Genomic DNA, 13827 nt, shown 5'->3' on the forward strand with positions numbered 1-13827 from the left:
GATGCGCATACGATATTATAATGATCGAGGTTGCTGAAGGAATGAATAAGGATTGGGTTTAGACTAACGGATTCGTTTCTTGAACCTTCGCAAATCGTTTGTTTTTTTTTATTCTTAAAATTAACATAACTTAGAGTGCGTAAAAGTAAAGAGTGCTCTTTTGTGCCAATAAAGTCGCAGTATTTCTCGAAAGTACTCAGGCTAGGAACGCATTTTATGATAACGTAAAGTTGAAATTAGCGACATTTACTCTTCTGCGATCTTCTGATCTTGTGTTATTTTATTTCACGAATTTTACAGATAATCGTAACTTTTCAATTTAATTCAATATGGAGCTAAGAAATTGGAAATCGAACTTTGTAAATAATTTCAAAATTCTAATTTGCATTTATAAATGGATGTTAGATGGAAAGGAATGTTCTTTTCACGTTTGCATTTTTCTTACTTCCATTATAATTCTAACATTCTGAATTTTTTATATGGAAGTTTAGTAGAAATCTTGCGCGAATCTTATTATTAATCCTTAAGCATGTTTAAATCGATATTGATAAAATACAAGCGTATCTGGTTGTGTCAACCCTCCAATTTCTTTTTTTTTCCACCCAGGACACGTCATCAGCGACCGTTTTTAAAATCGTCTCGATTTTTCATTGCCGCTACGTTTCCTTCGTGCGATTTCTGCGGCTTCGCAGGCTTCCGCCTTCGAGACGCTAATGGGTGCGTACGAATATTTCATTCCCTGTAAGATGCCATTACGAAAGTATATAGGATACGCCATGGCTGTATGCACGGTGGAGTCGCAGGTTGGAGGGGCGAGGGGATATTTAATGACGCGTGGCGATATTAAAATGGCATAAAAATGAGGTGTAATTTGTATCTGGCCTCAAAAGTTGCCCTCATCCTTCGCTAGCAGTCAGATTATACCCTGCTCTCTTTCTTTCCTCTCCCCCCCCCTCCTCTCTCTCGCTCTCTCTTTCGAGCTTTCGCTCGACGTTGTGTACTATTATTGTTATTAATACGAAAGGTCGCAGGCTCACTTAATACCTTGAGAAATCGCCGTATTTCCGTATCAACTGTTCCACCCTCAGTCGCGTCGACCGACGCTGTAATTTTACCGAAGGATGCGAAACAAGTTGGGGGGATGATGCAATTCTCGGGGAAAAAATGATTGCGAATGCTGTTATTATTAAATGCGGACAATGTTTAAATAATTACGAGACCGAAATATGAAAATGACGGGAGCGGCTTTTCAGAGTATATATATATATATATATATATATATATATATATATATATATATATATATATTTAGTATATATAAGTCATGTGCAATCTTGCGCGAATACCGAAGATATTCGTATAGCTTAATGTCTTCTTCGATATAGAAGTATCACCGTCGTTCCCAGCCTATTCGGATTCTCCTTCTGCACGATCCGTCGAAATCCTTCCACTCGAAAGGAGCCGCGGATAAAAATGTCATTTGAATATTTGGCGTACGTCCGCAACATCATTTATAACGCGTGACAATAAAGTCTCGAGCTGGTAGTAATCTTTATGACGCGATACACGACGCGCGCGTATCGTCGTCTTCCCTCCGACCGACTTCCATTCGCTTTTTCGAGGCGCGGTTACTGCTTTTACGATATGCTAAGCGCCGGCACCGTCGCCCTTTTCAAAAGATATCTAAGCTCTCATCGTCACGGGCGGAATATTTTCTGGCTGCTTAAACATCGGATTAACGATCTGCAATAACAAACAAACTATTTATGCAGCTATCCCTCCTCAGCTCGGGCCCCGATTTCGTTCGGGAATCAGCTATTTAGGTCATAATGAATGCATTTGCGCATTTGTACTGGTTGCTATAATGTATTCGTTACAAAACAAATTTACATTTACATTCGGGAAGTACCGAATTTAGATACAGCACTTCATATTTCGTATTATGACTTAATTAGAATTTTTTTCTTATGCTTAAGTTCATGAATTTTTATATATTATTTTATTACAATTATTATAGATAAAATTAAATCGCATTTTGTACCAAAAATATTTCTGATTTACTTTCTTGTAGAATGCATATATCACATATTCTTTAATTATAAAATTTTCACAATGTATAAAAAAGTGCTTTTCTTACGTTAAATAATAAAATATCATTTTATAGCTATTTCTGTAAGATCGTAGTTCGCAGATTGGTGTGGTGAGCGTTTGCTTCCGACGAACATCGCACGTCGCGGCGATTCATGGTCGACGATGGGGAAATAGTTCGGTAGACGTAAGTCGCACGACGAGGGAAGGGGGTCCGGACGGTCACTTGGATTTGTGTGGTGTGAACGCGGGACGGACCAGTAAATCCACCCTTTCGTGGTCTCTTAGCGAACTCGGGTCATAGATCGTCCAAACTATCGTGAAACAACCCCCACCCTGCATCTACTGCGACCTCCGAACTACCCTTCGGGGTGCTTTGGCACCCTCGTAAGGAGCACGGTATCCTCCCCTCGTCCCGGAAGAAACTCCGATTATGCGAATGGCTTTGGAAATTCACACTAAACTAAAGTGTCTCGCGTCATGTGGGTTGCAATATTGGGAATCACAAGTCAACAACTAATAACATCGACCCATATTTATTAAGATTTAAATCTAATGAAATTTTGATTTGAAAACTTATATCTTCGATTAAATAAATTTTTATTCTTAAATTTAAAGGAGGCGAAACTTGGATATTATCGCGCGATTACCTTTGCACTGTTCTTTTCACGAGGCGTTCCCGCTTTTCTTCTTTTTCTTGAATCGGCTATGATATAGAATACACCGTGGGTTTGAAAAGAAAAGCGGCGCTCGTTAGTTCCGTGAGAAATTAATTATTTGCCCGCCATCGCTATGGCCGCTCGAGTAATGGTGAAAAATGTCTGGATTGTGCGGGATTACATCACGTTGAAGGGGGGAGGATGGCAGGAGATGAGTTAGGTAAGTGGGGGTGAGAACGGAGACCCGGAAAAAGAATAAGAAGGAATGTATCGGTGTGGCTCGTTACACTTAAATTGGAGGGAATGACTGAGTGGTCTCGTTATTCATCGCGAATAATATAGAAAAGGGCTTCCGACTTCGCGCTTCACCTGAGCAACGATTCCTGGCAGGATATCTGACACGGCTAGATCGCGGGGGAGTCTTTTCTCTTTGGGAGATGAATTGACGCGGCCATGTCCGACGCCATAATCAGACATTGAAAATGTCTTGTCTTTTATTCGAGGTCTCGTCGAAAGCGATATTCAAAGCTCGACGGAATATTTTTGATCATTAGCGGGATATCTACGTATATATATATATATATATATATATATATATATGTGAAACATATGATATACGTACTTGAACTACCAACTTAAATTGAAATATATGAGAATCTTTTGTTGCGTTGACATCTGTAGTTTGTTATAAATCAAGAGATAACAAATGGAATTTTATATTCATATTAATTAATAAATTAATTAATAACAACATTATTTTTCTATATTATTTTATTATTTATATTAATGATGGATAGTTACATATCAATTTTACAAAACTGATATTATACATATCGGCACGCAATTATCATTTTTGAGATTAATCCATTTATATGAATATATAATAATAGTTCAACATCTTAACATTCAAACCGTAGTGGCGCTTCGTATTTAAAGTAATGTATTTAACATAAACGATCTTGTTTCCGATCTTATTGTTTACTGATATTATTGTTTCATTTACTGGAAGAGAAATGTTTATCATATTGCATTGAAACTGTCAGTAATCGAGACGAAATAAAACATTGGCATCCTTATGCATACTTTGCTACATGTAATTAATGCACCCCGAGGAATGGCGTTTCGCTAATTAGTTCGCTTTGTGCAAGAGTCGCGCCGAGCCAAACAAAAAGACATCGAACCAAATTGTTCACAAATTGGACGGATGACATTACCGTCCTCTATTAAATGGCGTTTACCCAACTCGTTGGCGTGTCGGCCTTTAACCCTCTCTCGGCACGAGCAAAACCACCACCGGGGAGGCCGCCTGGCTTGGGTTGGCGTAGTTTGAGCTGCCCATAGAGGTGGTCGCTTCTCTAAGATCAAGTGCTTTCCAGTACCGCACTAAGCCAAACTCCTGCCGCTCTAACGTCCGTTCGTCCGGTCAGATCTGCCATCCGGGAAGGGGTGGATTGATAAACCAACCGCTCTCGTCCCTCTTGACCGGGCAAATTCTTGTGGACAGCCACTGGACTTCAGTGGATCTCAATACGCGATCTTGTTTTCGTATCTGTTGACGTCGATTGCCAAAGTATCTACGTTGAAAATAAAACTGATGCAGATAAAAATATTGAAAAACATTTTAGATTATGTGATAAATATTCTGTTAAGATTGTAAAAAAATATCATTGAAGAATTTGGTATATCACTTTATTTCAACCGTAATATAATTACTCCAATACATTCTTTATTACTATTTATTTATTTATAAGCTCTATACATTTTCTTCTAATTCCGCAATATTACTTTACCCAAAATTTTGCTTCTGTCTGCATTGCATCTATCTCTTTAAATAATTTATTAGAAAAAGAGCTAAAGCTCTTGGGATATCCGAACATATTCTCAACACGTGATCCTACGATCACGCCACGAGGACGTCGACAAATTCCCACCTGAGTCTGTCCCCTGTAAGATGTCCCCTGGACCCGATCTACCGGGTGTCTTGTCATCGTTGGCGCACGTAAGCCGCCTGCACCTTTCGTGAGAACGACGTCGTGACGACGGACGATCTTCCGACCGGCTGCGTGTCATTCTTCGGGGCAGTAGGCTTGCGTGCCTGTTTTGGTTGTTGCACCTCGTCACGAAGGAGGTCGGCGCGACGTCTTGACGTCTTCACGACGTTGAGCACCTCCAAAGTGAAATACTCGAAGTCGAGGGATAGTGGGTCAAGCGGCATCAGGGAAAATCGGAAGATCCAGGGGTATTGTCGCCGGAAGTCTCCGTTGGTGAGCGTCGATGGTCGGGGTAATTGGATAGAGAAGATCGAGCACAACCCCACTGTAGCACTTTGCCTTGTCCCCTTGCATCTCTCCCCTGATTCAAGAATCTCCTACGAACCATCCCCACTGACTGTCGCTGGTTCTTCGACATCCGAAAACTATAAACCTATCAAGAAAGAGAGAGTCAGGGTATCTTCTGGAATGATACGATAGGATGTCATGCGATTGGGACAAGACGTTAATCTCCCTCGGAATGAGATTCGATTACTGGACCACGTGGCCGGACGTAGCCTCTGCATGCATATATAAAATAATAGCATTATTCAAGAGAAGTTTGTTACCATCAATGTCCGTAACTGAGTATAGAATAAAATTGTCAAATAATTGAATTAATAATTATATTTTTGGACATCTTTAGAAATTTTTTATTACAATATTTCAATACGTATCAACTTATCATGATTAATTATATTTAAAGATTCAGTTTAATGACTTTTAAATTATTATATTTATATAATTTTGAGCGACAAGAGTATTTCTTTCTATTTTTTATGCATTATATATATTTTTAAGATTATTTTTTAATTTAATGGAAGCGCGTTGACTGAAATTTTAATTGGTTGTAACTTGTGTTCTGTATTTTGGCTTAACTCAAATTAGTAGCGGACCAAATTTTTCGCTGAATTACAAAGCTAGTCGGAAATATTAGGAGAGAAGATTGTAACGTATCCCCTGATTTTCAACGAATTGGCGCACCGATTGCACGAGTTGGCGTACTTTTGATTTATTCTAATTGCTATTTCGATAATGGGGGCCGGGTCAGCGCTTTCGCAGCTCTTGCATTCCCATTATCGGACTCGAACGCCGGAGAAATATAATCGCATTCGAGTTAAGGTAACGTCCGGTACGGAGCTTGCTAGTAATTATTAGCTAATTTGCCGTTAAATCTTCGCTGACCGCTAAATTATCGCCGAAGGACGAGTGCGAGGAAAGGATATATTTTAGCATCCTGATTGCGCGTCCGTTTGTGAACGTACGAATATATTTTATATAATGGAATATTTTTTTCACGATTTATAGGTAGAATTTGAAAATTTTATTTTCCGGTCTTTCTAAAGGAGCATTTTGGATTTTAGGATGAAGAAGACAGAAGTGCAATGCATAGTTAAATTTTCGTGTGCCGACTTAAATGTAACGAGTGGCCGCTGCGGGATTGAATAGCCTTCTGATGGAAACGGTCCTTTGCGACAAATGAACCACAAACCGAGTGGTAACCAAAACCACTCGAGATCGTTGGTCCACGTTTGAACGTCATGTATTGTTTTGCGCGTCTCAGAAAACCATGGATCTGGAATTAGTCGGCCCCAAAAACCGCTTTCTCTCTCTCTCTCTCTCTCTCTCTCTCTCTCTCTCTCTCTGTTACGAAGGTTCTCCCGTTAATAAGATTGGAACATGTGTTTCGTATGCATTATAGATTTTAAATACACCACATTCTGTGAAACTTGTAAAATTTATTTAATGTTATTTCTGTAAATATTTACTGTAAATATTTACAACAAAATTACTTAATTTCATCTCTTTGATCATATCTATTTAAAAATTTGTCAAGTTATTGAATTAACACATTCTGTAAACATATTGTTTTATAAGAGATTTATAAATCTTTATATATTTTACAAAACTTCCAAAATATTTCATCAATCAATGTTTCTAAGTAACAATGAACCATAACCGGCTATATCAAATCTATCATGACAGTCCTCCATTCTTGGGGTGACAGGCGAGGTATATACAGACGCGGTGAAAGAAGAAGGAGCAAGCGTATCTGAATGGCTCCCAAGAGTGCCAAGTTCGAATCCCATTACCGGACTCGCGCCCGTTAAATAGGTCTCGCATCGTCAACCGGAAAATATACACATCGTCCCTGAGTTGTCCTCAGAAAGGAGGAGAAACGCGTCTTACACCCCACGCGACGGAAATCGATGTAGGTCCACTGGGAGGACCGAGCTGAATTTTCATGTCTTCATTGTTTATTGCATACGAGATGCTCCCGAATATTGTCACATAAATTTTAAACAGAAAACACATTTTCGTGGCGTAAGGGATAGAGAAGTAGCAGCGACAGAATTGCCTATTAGATTGAAGATATAGAATTAAGTCATATTTTATATAAATATTTTTCTACTTTCTATCATATACTCTTCTTCCATTTGCATAATATCGCAGTTAATGTTTTGATATTTTCCACGTATGTGTGTGTATAACTTTTCTTGATTCACTATACGTTATCATGACAGTTTCTCTAACGCACAAAGAGGTCGTCGTTCGTCGTCGAAACGTTCCTCGATGTTCCCCTCCGGCATTTCAGTCACCTTACGTCTTCCTTTCTCTTTTTGCAATTTTTTTTCCTTCGCCCCCATCGTTCGTTCGTACACCGTTCCATTCTCGAGCCGTTACGAACGAAACGAAAATAAAATGTAAGTGGAAATTTATTGCCGCAGGCGATAGGAGACGTTTTCGTACTTTTAAATATTTTATAAACTTTCTTCTTCTTCTTGCCTCTCTTCCTCCGCGCGCCTCGTGGTTCCCAAGAGCGCCTGGAGAGCACTGGTGACGATAGAAGGAAAGAAACGAAATGTTCTCAGGAACGGGCGAAAACTTCACCCTGATGTCGATCTTTTTGTATCTCCCGACACGCATATTTGTCGTAGTGCTAGGAAGTGAAAAATTCACCTTTTAAAGTACATAATAATAATACGAACCTGAAGGGTGGGCCTTCCTTAAAATATATTATATATATTTTATTAACGGCCAGACGTACCGTTAATTTCGTGTACAATATTATTAAGTATGAAACCTAACAGTCTAAGTATATAAATAACAATTTTTTTCCACGCATGAAAGAGAGACTTTATACGATTCGAACCCTCAACTATTGTTGAACCAGAGTACAGTTCGGTATAATGGTAATCATCTATGCAGGCGCTAGACCTCTTCGCCTTTTTAAATTAATTTTGATCTTTTTACATGAGTGTATTATATTGTAATATTAAATTAACATCAAGATAAAGCAATATAATCTGCAATAAGTTGATCCACACGTTTGATTATTTCTTGTGAGTGAATCTGACAACGAGGAGAGGTACTATCGAAATCAATAATCGACAAGCATAAAGAATTTATTGTGTTTCTCTATTTCACGTGTACTGACATTCGCCATTATTCGGCAACACGCGAGCGAACGGTAGAATAACGTCGTAAGGGCCTGTCGAAATCGTGAATATTTGATGTGAACCTATTACCGGCTCTCAATACGGTTACGCGAAAATTGACAGCTCCCTCTTGAACGCTCGAGCCTCTTCTCCGTCTCTTTGACAGGGACATAAGCGTTCCTGATGAATATTCTTCGAGAGGCGAGATGACGATGGAACGGTGTAGATAAGTAATAAGTTCTTTCTTTATCGTTCTCCCAAACTAATAAGTCCCCTTGTCTGCTCGAGTTCCATCAAACGTTCTGAATTATTCAGATCAACGCGGAGTTGATCTATATCTACACTATTGCATCTGCTCTTAAGAAGATCTATTTGAAGATCTATCTTTCTACGTTTTATATGCGTTATTTCGTTAATTTATAAGTCTTGTTTTGACAAAAAATTACCTTTCGATGATTACATACTGTTCTCTTGTTTTAATGTAAGGAATTGATAATATCTTTTAAATTCTAAAATTCCAAATTTCAAATTTTGACATTCTGCTTAGAACATTGCGCTAACTAATTTATTGACGATGACGAATTCATATACTTTGTACTATTCTGCGCGGATAAAAAGGAGCAAAAGAGGATCGCAGAAATGAAAGAGAAGAGAAGCGTACGTCGCGAGATCATGCACCGCACGAAACCGCTGCAAATGGAGACGGTGAATTACGAGACTTCGTGTTAACCTCTCGGCATCCTCTCGCACGAAAACGCGCCGTTACGGCCGCGGAGGAGAAATGGAAGGCGGGCAGATTACTTTTCGATAAGGAATAATTAAAAATTTTCTCGTTTAAAGTAGCTAATTCCATTTCTGGCGACGCCCACGGAGGTAATGGGCGGCCGGAAGTGGCCCGGCAGGCCGGAAAAAATAACCGCTAAAATACTTGGTAGATAAAGAAGATAAAGTCGCTAGCTGGCTGGCAGTAATTTATATCGGCGTGTGATTCCGGAGTGAGACACGAGGAGAAATATTTCAGGGCGGTACACCCTCCAGATAGCGGTAATTAAAAATTACGGGGCGGGAGAGGGGGAGGGCGGGTGCCGTTGGTAGGGGAGCAGGAAAATAAGAATATATTGATTATACGGGATGAATCATCCCCTGTGTGGATGAATCCAATCTCTCTCCTATTATATCTTAAGAAGATATAACGACAGGGTATTATTCTTTCTCTGACGTTTTAGAGTTAAAAGATATTAGAAACTTCGCGTTATAGAAAATTGTGCCAAGGAAATATATTATATCTGCTGATTTATTAAAGAATAAGATATTCGTTTTTAGATTACATATCTTTGCGATTAGATTTCCGTTGCACATAGAAGAAAACTCTAAATGTAATCGGTATCTGTATTACGCTGTGTTCGTATTCTGGTACACCGCGGCAGTCGTTGAGTTGCAAAACGCAATGGTCGCATTGATATCCTCTCTATTGATACCACGTGCTTCCGGTCGATCCGTCGAAAGTTTCGGTCAACCTGGAACTTGAACAAGGATCATAAATCCCTGCAGTAGAGACTAATGTAGTGGTAATAGAGTATAAATGGGGGTCACGACCCGAGGTCAGCCCGTCTTACACCCCTAAACTGTCGTCCGCCACCTTCGCCCTCGTGCGAGAACCGGCCGAGACCTTAAACTCGCGTAACACCCACCTACCATTATTTCGAAATGACTTATCGGGACTTCATGCTCCGAGAATGTCGATTCCGGAATCAGTTTACCTCTGAACGATGTAACTATAACAGGAAATGCCGTCCTGAAACATATACAATAATGTTTTGTGCAATTTAAAAATAAATTGCATTTAATATTACTTCAAATTATCTTAAAAGATAATCCTGTTATTATCCAAGATATGCTAATCATTTTGTTTTAAATAAAAGAATAGGTGTTTTTTTTTAAGAGAAACGTTGTTAATAATGAAAAATGTTTGTATTAAAAACTATATATTTTATAGTTTTGTTAAGAATATCTTATACTTAGTTGAGAGAGAATATGAATGTACCGTGCAGTGCTGCCGTCTTGTGTATCTGTAACGTACTAAAAGGCCACAGGACAAAACTTTTTCCGCTCGTTTATGCGGCACGCTCACTCAATCTCGCGTTTCTTTAGCATTTATCAATGATAAAATATGTAATAGTGTTAACTTCTTTTAGCCAATTTGTGTGTAACATTATGTTGCTAGTTTATTTCTCTGCAATTTCATCCTTTTTTTACATACGTCTTTTGGGTTGTTTTGAATCTTACACTCATATCTCTATTTTAAAAAAAATCAGTAAGTCAATGAGGATACCTCATATTATATATTTCTTTAACGTTATATGTATCTATATTTGATAATAGCTCGATGTTACTATACGTTACTTTTAAAAAGTACGTTACTTTTATTACATATATGTACATCACATTGTATATTTTTTAACGTTAATATATGCCTACATATATATCTATAACGTTATACATTTGACAATAGCTCGATGTTTCTTTTAAAAAGTAACGTCGTACATTCGCGAGCTTTTGCGGTCGAGCGATCGCGGCCACATCATTCAAGTTACGGCCTTCTGGTTCCCGTAGGTGCTGCGCGTGGAACTCTTTTCCCAAAAGTTGTTTCAAAGTTCACGGCACAATGGACACGGCGCATTATATATCCCCCTTCGCTATTTCTCTCCGGTTGATGGTAGATACACACCACACAGTACAAGGGAAAGGCGTCCGCGTGTTGCGGGGTGTATACCTAGCGTAGTGCTGACCAATGTTCGCCCGAAGATACGGTTGACGGGTCCGGGTCCGGCCTTCACGTCACCTCCACTTCAACAGTCTCCCGCGCCCTTTCTCGTGAGCCGCCGCTCTTCTCGGTCCGCATTCAATTTCAACACCTACGTCCGCAACCTGACCCAGCGTGCTGAACAATCGCCGAACCCATTCGCAACTTGAGACAAATGAAAACTTTGCGCGACGCCGAAACACTTCTGTCACTGTTGGAGGTGCCACGAGAGCCGTTTGAGAATCGACGCACGCGACTTATGTGTAACGGTACATACGTGACTCGGTTTATTTTGTTGTAAACTCGACAAGCGATAGGTATATGGCAAGACAAAACTCATCAAGAAAAAGTATAAAAGAAATTCACCTTTTATTATTGTTATTAACTAATAGAAGAAATATTTTTTTTTTTCATTGTCTTTTTAATAATGAATAAAATATATTTTATGGATTTAAATTAAAATCGTCTCAATAGTAGTGATTGTTTTATTTAAATTTAATTTACTAATTGCTAATAAATATATATTTCAATTATAAATATATAAAAAATGTATATACAAAGATTTTAAAATTTATTTAGCAAATTACTGCAGATCGATATCTAAATTTATTTGACAGCTTTATTTGCATTGCATTCTCACTCAATAGCTTCTAACGCTTCGAAAGGGTCGAAGGAAGATGCCTAGACTATCGTGAAAATAATTGCAGTGTTCGGCGATGGTAACCCTTCCCTTTACTTTTCTTTATCTTAATGAAACTCCATAAATAAAGAGTCTAATGTTACGAAAACAGCCGTGTAGGGGAGAAAAAAGCCACGGTGCGGTAAATTATTGGGAATTGAGAAAAGCGATGTTAAATTATTAATTCTTTTTGTAGATTTATCGATATTAGTATTTTAAAGTGTTAAAAATCTCAATTCAATTTGAAAATTGATTACACATTTATCACTATTTTAAATAGATATTAGGATTGGAAATTATAGCAAGCGATATAATGTAAGTGACTTATGGCATAAAATTCTAATCTTTTATTATATTTCAAAAAACTACTTGAATGAAACAGCTTTTCAAAATGCTACATTAATAACTAATTAATAACTAATGTAATAGTTTATTAACAAGTGAAATATTGACTTTGGTAGAGTGATCATTTAAAAAAGATCAACTATTTTTGGAACAATTGTGCTAAGGATGCATAGTGTCGTAAACATTTTTTTTTTAAAACGAATTCGGGACATCTTCGCTATCGAGATTTACGGGAAGGTTTATCCCCTGAGGCGAGTACATTTTGACGAGGCGAGGGCTTTAGAAAAAGGGTTGATGTGCAATAAAGGGGAGATGCTTACATCTGTAAAAAAAACGAAAACGCCAATAATTCATTGACAACAATCTCGTTGGCGGAGAATAATGGGCACCGTTTTCTCAGAGGAGGCAGTTCCGTTTTATTAAGAATTAAGCATAAAAATAATTATTTTTAATTTGTGACCATGATAAGGGCTTTATTGTTCTACCCTGTATATGGTCCGTTACGGGGATGATAAGAGCGAGCGCGAAATTGATCTTTGTATTTCACGTTAATCCCATTAGTTCCGTTAATATTCCCATTCTTAATACTTTATAATTACATTCAAAGTTGTGTTTACAATATTCCACAAGAGAGAGATACTTATATCTTAATATATTTTGTTATGAAGTTTGCTTGTGTTGTTCTTAGTGTAAGATGCAGTAATTTATTTTTATTAATTACTATTAGCACGACACTTTTATTACTCAGCTAACGCTGTTTGTACTCTTCTAAGGGATCGATATGTGATAAAAATAAAATATGCACGTTATATTAATTTTAATTAATATTAACTCTTAGTACATACATTATTTTTTTGAAATACTAGGAGCACCATAATTAATTATAATATTTATATACAATTTTTTAAATATATAATCTTATAAAAATGCTTTCTGAAAATGTTAAAGTATAATTACCAGTATAATTACCTTAATAATTTTTGTATACTTGTAAAAGTGATGAAAATTAATTCGGGACACGAACAACGTATCATGTGTAATAAAAGATAGGAAAATCGTGTACTAAGGATTAATATTGGTGCTTAGTATGCTTAAAAAATATTAAATTAATTAGTAAAATATCAATATGTAATGGTAATGTTTCATCAAAGCACTAATTGCAAATTATCATTTTTGTATGAGACAATTAAGTTATATCTCGGATTCTTCTTTAGTCTTGTGTCTGTTAAAAATATCGCGTAAACAAAGACAAAGGTGACGTAAAAACGACGTCGGGCATTGAGAGACGAAAGGGATAAGCAAGTTAATGAGAGAGAGGTGCGCGATGGTAAAGGCAGAACGAAAGCTGGACATCGAGCCCTTCTCGGTGGCATGGTTAATATTACGAAAGAGCCCTTTGGCAGCCTAGACAGCGACACCCCTCGACAATATACTCCATGACGGGACGTAGGTCTCCATTAATTTTTTTAAGCATTATAAATATTTAAGCGAGCCATTTCTCATAGGTAAAGTGAAATGGTCTTTTTCAACGAAATTTTTTTTTTATCCGGACCAATGCGATGCGACAATGAAATTCACAATACCCTTTTCTTGGCTGACACGATTCTGAATTGTTAACAATAATGCGGAGATTTACGACTGGTATTGCGATTATGTGTAACTTTCCGACAAAAGTTATTCGTATTATTAAAATAAAGTGATGCAACTGATCGTACATGAATTATATCATCATGTTAAATATAAAATGTAAATATAATTGAAGAAATTTTGTTTAAAGTTAGAC

General features: G+C 37.6%; 1 protein-coding gene across 8 annotated transcripts in view; it reads left to right on the forward strand.

Moving 5' to 3' along the window:
- Positions 1-13827, forward strand: part of LOC105143509 (uncharacterized) — a 559838-nt gene that overhangs the window by 65029 nt on the left and 480982 nt on the right. The gene's annotated exons all lie outside the window — the stretch shown is intronic.

Source organism: Acromyrmex echinatior, chromosome 2, assembly GCF_024713525.1.
Source record: "Acromyrmex echinatior isolate Ae372 chromosome 2, ASM2471352v2, whole genome shotgun sequence".
Classification (NCBI taxonomy): Eukaryota; Metazoa; Arthropoda; class Insecta; order Hymenoptera; family Formicidae; genus Acromyrmex; species Acromyrmex echinatior.